Raw genomic sequence first — 13714 nt, 5'->3', positions numbered from 1 at the left:
GCCCAAATCTGTAACTTGTAGTTTATAGGATAGGAATTGGTAATTGAATCTCCGCTGAGAGTTGGCTGTGGAGCGGGCGAAGAAGGCAGCCAATTGATTGAAAAGACACTTTATTGATGAACGCGAACAGACATTATTTAGCACATATGTAAGAGACAGACTGAAGGCTACGGGAGGTGATCCTCGGATTTCATTACATCGGTACGGGTGTGCCGACGCAGGCGTTTACTGTGGATAGTAAAGCGGCCCGGCTACTACAGCCTGCAAGCGGATGGTTGCTGACTGCTGCGGATGGCGACGCGGCAGCGAGTCGGCGTCCCTGTGCTCAGGGTGGACACCCAAGTAACAGTCGTCGAGACCGCGTCGAAACGTGTGGAGCCGGATCGGTGGTCTGGTGTGGCATAACCGGTAGAGGGGCAGTCATTTCTGCGTGAATCTGCGTGACGTTCAACGCTCGGAGGCGCCGACTGCAGAAGCCGTGTTTGCTGACGTTGCTTAGCTGGCAGGGCATAGGCAGGTGGACTTCAGTCTGGTTTCTGTCGCTGGGCTGCGGTCCCGGCTGTCGGTGTCTGGGCGGTTACATCGGGTTGCAGAATGTCTTCCTTGCATCGTCGGCCGGACGGAGTGGCCGAGCGGTTCTAGGCGCTACAGTCTGGAGCCGCGCGACCGCTACGGTCGTATTTTCGAATCCTGCCTCGGGCATGGATGTGTGTGATGTCCTTAGGTTAGTTAGGTTTAAATAGTTCTAAGTTCTAGGGGACTGATGACCTCAGAAGTTAAGTCGCTTAGTGCTCAGAGCCATTTGAACCTTGCATCGTCTGCCTCTGGAATTGGTTGAGCATCTCCACGATGCTTGCTGTATAAACCTGTAACAAAAATACGCTCTTCTTCTTTGTCTCTTCTATATTTCCTCTATCACCCCTGCCTGGTAGACACACCAGACGAACGAGCAATATTACGGTATTGGTCGAACTAGGTTTCTGTAAGCTAATTCCTTTGTGGGTGGAATTCACATCTTGAAGATCCTTCCAACGAATGTCAGTCTGGCATGTGCTTACCTGCTATTAGTTTTATCTGGTCGTTGCACTTTACGTTCCTCCACATACATACTTCTGCTATTACTGACGATTCTGCAATCGCTCGCCTTGGTACAGTCATGGTTCCGTAGGCAACGGCAAACATTTTTCAATGAAGACATTCACTGTTCTGTCTCACACTAGGTTAAACGTATTAAGTAAGAGCTATGGCGATTATTTTTGAAATAATAAACAGTTTACTTACTGTTTTTTCCATCTGTCTCGTTTTCATTTGACTTCCCCTTACAAAATGGATCAGATGGCTCTGAGCGCTATGGGACTTAACATCTCAGGTCATCAGTCCTCTAGAACTTAAAACTACTTAAACCTAACTAACCTAAGGACATCACACACATCTATGTCCGAGGCAGGATCCGAACCAGCGACCTTAGCGGTCGCGCAGTTCCAGACTGAAGCGCCTAGAACCGCTCGGCCACACCGGCCGGCCTTCCCCTTACAGTAACAAGCTAAGATCTCTGCAAACCACTGTCCCAACGCCAGGAGAATAGTTTTCAAAAAAAGTCTTCCCCAATGCACCATATGTAAGTTGACACGTGAGTCAAGAATTGTTCCTGCGTTTGTTATAATTAATGTCGTATTAAGAGTTCATAATTATGGCCTTGAACACTGATAACATGCTATAAATTTTCCGGAATGACAATACTGCACGTTTAATCCAATTTGAATTTCTTACAGCAAAGACCCATGTTACGCGACAGTTCATGTCACCGGGCGCCATTGGTGTTTCCTTGTTTCCCTATAATATGGGCTTGTGTTTCCATAGGTTCGGATGAATTTCGCCCTGACATATTACCTTCCGGAATCGCTTTATACAACGTGTCAGTGCTCAAGATCAATATTTTGGGCACTTAATATAACATTCATAATAACAAATACCTGAGTTATGTGAGTGCTCACGTTTGGTACAAGAGGACTGTGAACACTTCTCCCAGCTGCGGCGCGGTTATCTTGATGCAGTTCTATACTATCCTGGGTTCTCTTCCAGCCGTGTGTACAACATCCTACTTTCTGGCCTTTGAAGGAATGCATGCAATCGTTTTAAGTCCTGCAGCCTTTCTGTCGCAAGACGAATGAAACCTCCATACAGTGGGGTTAGCTCTACGCTTAGAGGAAGCACAACTTTATTGTGAACATTACACTTGCCCCAGTGGCGCAAGTACGTATCCCGTTTCAAAACAGAGAAGCAGTCATCCGATATTTATATCAGGAGAAGATTTCTTAGAGTCAAGGATAGTCTTGGCGATTTTAAGAAGTAAGGAGCTACCGCAAGTTTTACGACGAGGTCGAATGGAGATGGTCTGCTGTTGCAACTGCTTCTTATTTCATTCCAGTCATTAAGTACTTCTCGTGAAGTAGCTCTCTTTCTCTTCTCAATTAACGCAAATTCTTGATCACTGGGAAGGAAGGAATGGCCCTTCATCGGAAAAATAAGATTCATTTTCTTCAAGAGATGAAGGCAGTACACTGGTATGTATGACTTTTATTCTGTCCATAGCGCCGATCACTCGGCTAAACTAAATGATGGGCAGTGATGGAGTTCCTATTAATACACTGCAATAACATAGACGTAACTTCATTAGGTCCCTTTCTTCCTTGTCAAATCGTGTACACCAACCACATAATACCAGAGTTTCCAGCAGAAGAATACATCACTGGTATGTATATGACGCAACGGCAGTTTCTGCAAGAAGTCAAATGAAATTACCATGCAAGTCCCTTATCTAGCAGCGTATTTGTACACTCTCTTCATTTCAAAAAATTTGACTCCTCTCCTCTAGTGCAGCTCTTTCTTTTACATTAATAAATTATTTTCTTCATGGTCTGATGCACTTTCTATTTGTAACTGTAATGCATCGCACGTGCAACAAGTAACTGTTCTGAGAATACCGAATTTAATGTTAAATTCATTGAAAATAACAAAACTTGTATAACAAATTGAGTCTTCCTTTAGCAAGAAACATTTTGTGCATAAGGCTAAAGTTCAAACGTTCTGTTAAATAGACTCCATTGAAGTTATCAAGGCAGGAAGAGTGGGACTGTCTGACCCTGAATGATTTTATGTGGCCTCTAATAAATATAAGAACTGCGTCAGGAGCTTAGGTAAGTCTTGAATGGAGCTTACCCCTCAAGTCCTTGGGTGAAACTCCCGTTACATTAAAGGAATGATAGATCTTTCTTAATCTTGCTCTACTTATTCTATGTAGAGTAATCATATCATTGTGGTAAACTTGCTTCTCAACGCCATTAACCCTTGCTTTTTAAGAATAGGCGACATCGTGGTTGTTAGGAAGGTCAGTTTTCCCGTAACACCAACGTCTTGTCTGTTTTAAGTTGGAAAATTGTATGAGTCCTGAGATATAGGAAGCCTATTCGTTCTTGGATGACATACCAATGAATCGTGCTAAGAGCTGTTCCCAGTCCTCAAGTCCTATCCATGAAAAACATTTCAGTCTCTTGCACCTGCTAATGTATCAGAACCGTTATTACTAGTAATTATCATATTGTATTGTATTGTATGTTAACCGGGTGTCTAGAAACGACGGAGAGGCTCTGTCCCCGCCGCAGCCGCAGTGGCCCACAAACCCACGACGACTACCGCAGTCCACTTCACCCCTCCGCCGCCCCACACTGAACCCAGGGTTATTTTGCGGTTTGGCCCCCAGTGGACCCACCCACCATCCCCTCAATCCCCCCCTCCCAGGGAACGTCTCACACCAGACGAGTGGAACCCCTATGTGTGCGTGGTAAAGTAATGGTGGTGTAGGCGTACGTGGAGAAATTGTTCGCGCAGCGATCGGTGATATAGTGTTGCTGATGCGGAATAAGGAGAACCAGCCTGCATTCGCCGTGGCAGATGGAAAACCACCTAAAAACCATCCACAGACTGGCCGGCTCAACGGACCTCGTCACAAGTCCGTCGGGCAGATTCGTGCCGCAGACCAGACGCTCTTTCCTGCCCGGAAAGCCGTGCATTAGACCGCACGGCTAACCGGGCGAGCAATTATCATATTAGTTTACCATTTGTGAATCGCAATGATTACTGATTAATGAGTCTACAAAATCGCTGGCTCAATAAGAATCCATGAGCTTTGTAATGGAGCAAACGCGTCCTGAAAGTTAACAAGCAACAGACCTGCAGTTATCTCCCGTTGTTCTTTTAGGAACTGAAACGCCTTTGTTGCTTTGATGATACGCTCCCTTCATTCTATATTCCTTTACCTCAGCACATTTCTTCATTTTCTTCTGTCTTTTAAGTGACCATGCTACACTGCAGTCAGGATCCCTCTGAGCTTTCGACATAATGCAACGGTAACAGCAGATGGTCAGAACACAAGATGGAGGAACATGTTGTAGACTGCAAGCAAAAACAACCAGTGTCGTTTGACTATGATTGTTCTTGCTGGTAAGTCAACTGACATTGGTCATTTTTACAGAACTACCAATACGTCTTGCCCCTGAAGCTCAGTGGTTACGGCTGTTTTTGCAGAATATGTTATGCACACAGAGAGAGGAGCATCTGTTATTCCAATTCTACTAATAATCTCATTTTTGATATTTTTTGCCATTGGTTGTTTTCGCCAGAAACCTATCATTTACTTGTTTGCGTCAGAAAAATAACCACATTTTACTCTATAGCTTAGAGAATACTGTATCTCGGTAGATTTATTCGGTCTGTTTGTACACTGATTGACAAAAAAAGTAAAGCACTCAGAAGAGGAGAAGGAAAAAAAAATGAAACTCCATGGGTTGAGAGAGTTTGTGAACTGTTTCAGTAGCTACAAAATTTTATTCAAGTTTAGAAAGAACAGTTTGAGCCCATTTATCAATATGACGTTACACTGCCTCTGACGTGGATGAATGTACTGATTCAGCTGGGAAGGGTGTCATAAAGCAGGTTTAGCCTCTCTTCAGGCAAGCTGACTCACAACAGTTGCAATTGGTCGGTAATATCCTAGAAAATTACACTGGGAAATATTTGATAACCGATCTGGTCCCAGACACGTTCTATCGTTTACAGGTCTGTAGATAACGCTGGCCACAGGAGTACCTCAACATCATGCACAAATTTCAAAAGGAGAAGTGCCATGTACGGAACACTATGTCCTGTTGTAAAATGTCATCGTGACACTTCTTTTTGAGGGGTAACTCGTGAGAGCACAGGATATCTGTTTCGTACCTCTGGGACATCAGAGTTCCTTCCGTCACTACCAGCTGTGACCTGAAGTGATACTGGTTGTCTTTCAATGCTATGAGAACACGAGGAACTTAGCTGTACCTCTCCAAAACAGTGGGAGAATGGGACGTATCCCCAGGTTGCTGCCATACTCGTCAACGATCATCTCGTCATCTGAGGCAGCGCAGCCGCGCGGGGTACCCGAGCGGCCTAGGGGGTCTTATCACGGTCCGCGCGGCTTCCCCCGTCGGAGGTTCGAGTCCTCCCTCGGGCATGGGTGTGTGTGTCGTCCTTAACGTGAGTTGGTTTAAGTTAGATTAAGTAGAGTGTGTGTGAGATTAGGGACCGGTGACCTCAGCAGCTTTGTCCCACGAGACCTTACGGCAAATTTCCAAATTTTTGAGATAGCCCAGAACAATGATCCATCGCTGAACACAGTGAAAAACCACTCATCAGCACTCCGTGGTTCCCAGTGAAGGTACCACTGCAAACGCAACCGTTTGTGGTGTATTGTTAACGTCAGTCTGGGCATGGGTTGGTAAGGCCCTACTCGGGATATTGCTGGTCTCCGACCAGTGGTGCAGGATAAAACAGAACGTTGCGGGCACTCCATTGCTGCTTGTTCTAAGATGGCATGCGTAGATGTGAAGGGGATCACGAAGTGCTCGGCGCACAATACGGCGATCCACCCTTGTAGTGGTCAGACGTGTTCTATTGGAATTTTCATGACGAGTATGCCAGCCCTGATGTTACCGTACAGACCAACAAAGGGGCCACTATCACATCACATTTGAATACCCTACAAATATAGATATTGCACGATTCGACTAACCTGTCAAATGGTGATCCTCAATGATGCTCCTTTCTAACTCTGTCAGGTGGTGATAACGCTGTCTGACTGGAGTACGCGACATCTCCATGTTCCTCATAGTGATCACTCAGCATCTGACGTTATTCACACCACTTATATATCCAACCATACCGGGTAACTATATTAACCATGAACGACACTAATGAATTTCAGCAGCCCTTCTACGTGTTACAGAGAACAGCGACTCTAATTATTTACATAACCGCCGATGGTGTGTACTTGCAGGATAATCCTTTGACATCCGACCATATCTTCTGGGTGCATCACTGTTTTAGTTAGGTAGTGTATTTTGGTTGGGATGTCTCAGATACCCCACAATGTATGCTATCGGATGTCCATCACGACTTAGTTTCCATATCAACTTCACGAAATCATCACCTCCACCGTTCATACCATTTATTGGAACCATTATCGGATTTTACACTGTTCACTCTTTAAACCACAACTGGACGCTACAAGTCACGAAAACTCAGTCCTGAACTGTTCGTGTAGATACTAGAGGTCAAAAACGGGGCGAGAAGGAGTTTAATGTTTGGGCTGCATACTTCACAAATCAAGGCGCCGCTGGTACATTTGTACTAACAAGCCTCCTTCGTTGTTCGTTTCCACTGTAGTTCCGCGAGTATGACGAGTCTGAAAACTGTGGCACTGCGGTCGCTTCATACTCGCCGACTAATTCTCTCTTACTGAAACATGTGTGAATGTTAGACTAGTCATGACTTACTGTTACTACGGAAGATGAGTACACAATCTTGCTGCTGTGAAGCAACACTGATAATTCGAAATGACCGTTTGTCGGGATCAGAGAGCCTTTAACGAAGCTGTGTTTTGTGAGACTGTGGAGGATGTTAGACGAAAATTAATTGATGCAAAGTACATAATTTCAGATGTGTTCCATTAGACGAGGAGTGATAACAGGAATAAGTTTCATGCTATAGTCCATCCTTCATACGAAAATCATATAAATTTCATCCAATACGAACAAAATGATTGTTCCATCATGAGAAAAAATATGGTTTGCATCAAACGATTACTTGACATAAGCAACGTCACTGTTGGATCCCTGCAGAAAAGGGACGCTGTCTCTGTATTCATTTTGTCATGACAACTTGTGATTATGTACTAACGTGACTTAGAGATTGCGCTTCAGCATCATGTCATGTTTTCTGGTACTGTCATTACACGCTCGGTGACGCCTCGAAAGTATGTATATGTCAATGCAACTGTTAGACATTCTCTGAATAGATATTAATTACCAAATTAAATTTACAAATGTTTTCGAAAAACTTTGAACTATATAAATGTAGTAGCGAACTCGGCAATACTTAGCAGTTGTTAAACATTTAGCCGGCCGCGGTGGTCTAGCGGTTCTAGGCGCTCAGTCCGGAGCCGCGCGACTGCTACGGTCGCAGGTTCGAATCCTGCCTCGGGCATGGATGTGTGTGATGTCCTTAGGTTAGTTAGGTTTAAGTAGTTCTAAGTTCTAGGGGACTGATGACCACAGATGTTAAGTCCCATAGTGCTCAAACCCATTTGTTAAACATTTATGGGAATTAGATATACGACCTGAGATTCTTTCCCCCCTCTCTCTGTCCATCAACTCCTCCCTCTTCTCTCTGTCCACCTCTTCTCCTCCTATCTCTCTTCTCCTCTCCTCCTTTCTCTCTCTGTCCGTTCTGTCATTCTCTTCCTCTATGCGCATTTCCTCTCTCCCCCCCACCCCCCACCCTGCCGCCACCTGTGCCCATCGTCTCTGAATTTTGTAAATCTTGTAGTAGCTTCAATGACAGAACTTCACATCGTTTTAATCTGCAAACTGGTACGACGACAGAGTTTCGTACGAGGAAGATCCCGTAGTAGAATTCAAATCCTAAGGCGGTAAACCATGTATACAACTCTGGTGTTTTCTGTTAAATCCGTGATGAACAAGACAGAACAGCAGATTGTTGTGTTCACAATTATAAAAACAAATTTATGTACGGGGAGAGAATACATATGGATGAAAGAATTTGTCTAACGGTTTAAATTCCCTGCTATCGTCGTTAACCTGACTGCGAGAAATAAAACGAAACGGCGGAATTTCCCATCGCAACAGCACAGCATACTCGCAGTGTTTTAAAAGAAAACATGTACATTGTTATTTAAAATATATGTATAACCTACGTCCTTCTGAAGTTTATTAGAGTATTGTTTGAAAAATTTAAGTAAATGGGCTCAAGAACTTTTCCAAATATTTGCACTCAACGTTTCCTATTTATTTATTATCACATTTATATTAATATATGTATAATAAAAAATATGTTACCTGTGTCAGACGGGACGATTATTATAGTACCACGTAAATATTTGAAGTAAATGGGTCAAGTACTTTCCGAGACTTTTGCTGACAACGTTTCCCTGTATGTGGATATAGGGGGATTCACGGCGCAGCAAATATTGCGGAAGTAGAGACAGCTATTGATGTGCGGATTTCACGTAATGGATTGGTAGTCAGGCGTTCATATTGTTGGATTAGCAACAGATACTAATAATACTCAGAAAGTGAATTTTTTGTGCCAACATACACTTTTGAAATGTAACAATGCATATTGACGTTAACAGTCTAAAACTAGGGAAAATTAGAATCTTAATTATGTTTTTTGCGGAATTCTAGTGGGAGTCGTTTACAAGATATTGTATTTTGAAAAGTTTACACACAGACGCTTCTACAATACCTGTAGAAACACACGCTAAGGAACAACGCAACTGCATACTCTAGTTAAATATATTCTGACCAATAACGACACAAACGAAAATCACAGGTTGTGTTCAAAATGACGACCCTCAACGGCAATACACACTTCCAGTCTGGCATGAAACGATTGCTGCTCACGTGCTAGCATTTCTGCAAATATGTCCGAGCAGGCTGCAGTAAAACGTGGTTGAATATCACCGAATGTATTTGGTACGTGCTTGTAGATAGCGTCTTTATGCTTTCCTCACTGACAAATGTCTACAGGGAACGGGTCGGCCAAGCTACAGGTCCTCTGCGTCCAATCCAACGTTTTGGAAAGAGTTCATGATGACTCTGTGCACTATGGGTTGGACAGCCAACATGTTGGTACCACAGTTTTCTCCCAGCAGAGGAACGTCTCCTAGCATCCGGGGAAGGTGTTCTGTTAGGAGGTTGCGATACTTGTGTGCGTTCAGCCATCCGTCTATTAAAAACGGGCCTATGAGCTGGTGGTTCACCATCCCATATCACACGTTTTACACTTCATGGACGCTGCTATTCCACGTAACGAAGTCAACGGAAATTGTCAACAGACCAATAGCATATGTTTCGGCGATTTACCTGGGCTATGGTTGGTAAATGAGGATTCATCACCAAAACAAGACACTTGATACATCTAGGAATATCCTGCCTTCATACCTGTGTACAGCCGGCCGAAGTGGCAGAGCGATTCTAGGTGCTACTGTCTGGAACCGCGCGGCCGCTACGGTCGCAGATTCGAATCCTGCCTCGGGCATGGATGTGTGTGATGTCCTTAGGTTAGTTAGGCTTAAGTAGTTCTAAGTCTAGGGGACTGATGACCTCTGATGTTAAGTCCCATAGTGCTTAGAGTCATTATGTATTTACAGGGTGTTTCAAAAATGACCGGTATATTTGAAACGGCAATAAAGACTCAACGAGCAGCGATAGAAATACACCGTTTGTTGCAATATGCTTGGGACAACAGTACATTTTCAGGCGGACAAACTTTCGAAATTACAGTAGTTACAATTTTCAACAACAGATGGCGCTGCAAGTGATGTGAAAGATATAGAAGACAACGCAGTCTGTGGGTGCGCCATTCTGTACGTCGTCTTTCTGCTGTAAGCGTGTGCTGTTCACAACGTGCAAGTGTGCTGTGGACCACATAGTTTATTCCTTAGAACAGAGGATTTTTCTGGTGTTGGAATTCCACCGCCTAGAACACAGTGTTGTTGCAACAAGACGAAGTTTTCAACGGAGGTTTAATGTAACCAAAGGACCGAAAAGCGATACAATAAAGGATCTGTTTGACAAATTTCAACGGACTGGGAACGTGACGGATGAACGTGCTGGAAAGGTAGGGCGACCACGTACGGCAACCACAGAGGGCAACGCGCAGCTAGTGCAGCAGGTGATCCAACAGCGGCCTCGGGTTTCCGTTCGCCGTGTTGCAGCTGCGGCCCAAATGACGCCAACGTCCACGTATCGTCTCATGCGCCAGAGTTTATACCTCTAACCATACAAAATTCAATCGCGGCAACCCCTCAGCGCCGCTACCATTGCTGCACGAGAGACATTCGCTAACTATATAGTGCACAGGATTGATGACGGCGATATGCATGTGGGCAGCATTTGGTTTACTGACGAAGCTTATTTTTACCTGGACGGCTTCGTCAATAAACAGAACTGGCGCATATGGGGAACCGAAAAGCCCCATGTTGCAGTTCCATCGTCCCTGCATCCTCAAAAGTACTGGTCCGGGCCGCCATTTCTTCCAAAGGAATCATTGGCCCATTTTTCAGATCCGAAACGATTACTGCATCACGCTATCTGGACATTCTTCGTGAATTTGTGGCGGTACAAACTGCCTTAGACGACACTGCGAACACCTCGTGGTTTATGCAAGATGGTGCCCGGCCACATCGCACGGCCGACGTCTTTACTTTCCTGAATGAATATTTCGATGATCGTGTGATTGCTTTGGGCTATCCGAAACATACAGGGGGCGGCGTGGATTGGCCTCCCTATTCGCCAGACATGAACCCCGGTGACTTCTTTCTGTGGGGACACGTGAAAGACCAGGTGTACCGCCAGAATCCAGAAACAATTGAACAGCTGAAGCAGTACATCTCATCTGCATGTGAAGCCATTCTGCCAGACACGTTGTCAAAGGTTTCGGGTAATTTCATTCAGAGACTACGCCATATTATTGCTACGCATGGTGGATATGTGGAAAATATCGTACTATAGAGTTTCCCAGACCGCAGCGACATCTGTTGTTGACAATTGTAACTACTGTAATTTCGAAAGTTTGTCTGCCTGAAAATGTACTGTTGTCCCAAGCATATTGCAACAAACGGTGTATTTCTATCGCTGCTCGTTTAGTTTGTATTGCCGTTTCAAATATACCGGTCATTTTTGAAACACCCTGTATATACTATATATATTGTAAAAAATGTAGCCTATGCCAGTTTGAACGGTTATCAGAGTGTCGTGTAGACGTCTGAAGTAAATCGGTCTAGTAATTTTTGAGATTTTTCGAAACAACTGTAAGCAGCCTCTTGTCTTTATACAGGGTGGTCCATTGGTAGTAACCGGGCCAAATATCTCACGAAATAAGCATCAAACGAAAAAACTACAAAGAACGAAATTCGTCTAACTTGAAGGGGGAATACAGATGGCGGTATGGTTGGTCCGTTAGATGGCGCTGCCCTAGGTCAAACGGATATCAACTGCGTTTTTTAAAATAGGAACCCCAATTTTAATTACATATTCGTGTAGTACATAAAGAAATATGAATGTTTTAGTTGGACAACTTTCTTCGCATTGTGATAGATGGCGCTGTAATAGTCACAAACATATAAGTTCGTGGTATCACGTAACATTGCGCCAGTGCGGACGGTATTTGCTTCGTGATACATGTGACCGTTTACCAATTGCGGAAAAGGTCGATAATGTATTGATGTATGGCTATTGTGATCAAATGCCCAACGGGCGTGTGCTATGTATGCTGCTCGGTATCCTGGACGACATCATCCAAGTGTCCGGACCGCTCGCCGGATAGTTACGTCATTTAAAGAAACAGGAAGCGTTCAGCCCCATGCGAAAAGTCAACCACGACCTGCAACAAATGATGATGACCAAGTAGGTGTTTTACCGGCTGTCGCGGCTAATCCGCACATCAGTAGCAGACAAATTGCGCGAGAATCGGGAATCTCAAAAATATCGGTGTTAAGAATGCTACATCAACATCGATTGCACCCGTATCATATTTCTACGCACCAGGAATTACATGGAGACGACTTTGAACTTCATGTGAAATTCTGCCACTGGGCACAACAGAAATTACGGGACGATGACAGATTTTTTGCACGTGTTCTATTTAGCGACGAAGCGTCATTCACCAACAGCGGTAACGTAAACCGGCATAAAATGCCCTATTGGGCAACGGAAAATCCACGATGGCTGCGACAAGTGGAACATCAGCGACCTTGGCGTGTTAATGTTTGGTGCTGCATTATGGGAGGAAGTATAATTGGCCCCCATTTTATTGATGGCAATCTAAATGGTGCAATGTATGCTGATTTCCTACGTAATGTTCCACTGATGTTACTACAAGATGTTTCACTGCATGACAGAATGGCGATGTACTTCCAACATGATGGATGTCCGGCACATAGCTCGCGTGCGGTTGAAGCGGTAATGAATAGCATATTTCATGACAGGTGGAATGGTCGTCGAAGCCCGCACGTTCACCGGATCTGACGTCCCCGGATTTCTTTCTGTGGGGAAACTTGAAGGATATTTGCTATTGTGTTCGTGATCGTGATCGTGATCCACCGACAACGCCTGACAACAAGCGTCAGCGCATTGTCAATGCATGTGCGAACATTACGGAAGGCGAACTACTCGCTGTTGAGAGGAATGTCGTTACACGGCCGACCGGTGTGGGCGTGCGGTTCTAGGCGCTTCAGTCTGGAACCGCTTGACCTCTACGGTCGCAGGTTAGAATCCTGCCTCGGGCATGAATGTGTGTAATGTTCTTAGGTTAGTTAGGTTTAAGTAGTTCTAAGTTCTAGGGGACTGATGACCACAGATGTTAAGTCCCATAGTGCTCACAGCCATTTGAACCAATGTCGTTACACGTATTGCCAAATGCACTGAGGTTGACGGACATCATTTTGAGCATTTACTGCATTAATGTGGTATTTACAGGTGATCATGCAGTGACAGCATGCGTTCTCAGAAATGATAAGTTCACAAAGGTGCATGTATCACATTGGAACAACCGAAATAAGATGCTCAAACGTACCTACATTCTGAATTTTAATTTACAAAATCTACCTGTTACCAACTGTTCGTCTATAATTGTGAGCCATATGTTTGTGACTATTACAGCGCCATTTATCACAAAGCGAAAAAAGTAGTCCAACTAAAACATTCATATTTCATTACGTACTACACGAATACGTAATAAAATATGGGGGTTCGTATTTAAAAAAACGCAGTTCATATCCGTTTGACCTATGGCAGCGCCATCTAGCGGGCCAACCACAGCGCCATCTGGTTTCCCCCTTCAAGCTAGACAAGTTTCGTTCTTTGTAGTTTTTTCATTTGACGCTTATTTCGTGAGATATTTGACCCGGTCACGATCAATGGACCGATCTGTATAGTAGTATAGCAGTATAAAGAGAGTAATATTCACTGCTAACCGATCATGACCCAATGAAGTGCCGGAACCTGGATGGTGTCGATGACCTTTTAAATGATTTTTTTCCAGTCCGCAATGCTTTTGGGGTGTTTGCTGTGCGCACCTTGTCTTTAATACAGCCCCACAA

This window comes from Schistocerca serialis, chromosome 3 (genome assembly GCF_023864345.2).
Source record: "Schistocerca serialis cubense isolate TAMUIC-IGC-003099 chromosome 3, iqSchSeri2.2, whole genome shotgun sequence".
In the NCBI taxonomy this organism is placed as follows: domain Eukaryota; kingdom Metazoa; phylum Arthropoda; class Insecta; order Orthoptera; family Acrididae; genus Schistocerca; species Schistocerca serialis.
Note: the sequence above shows the minus strand (reverse complement) of the source record.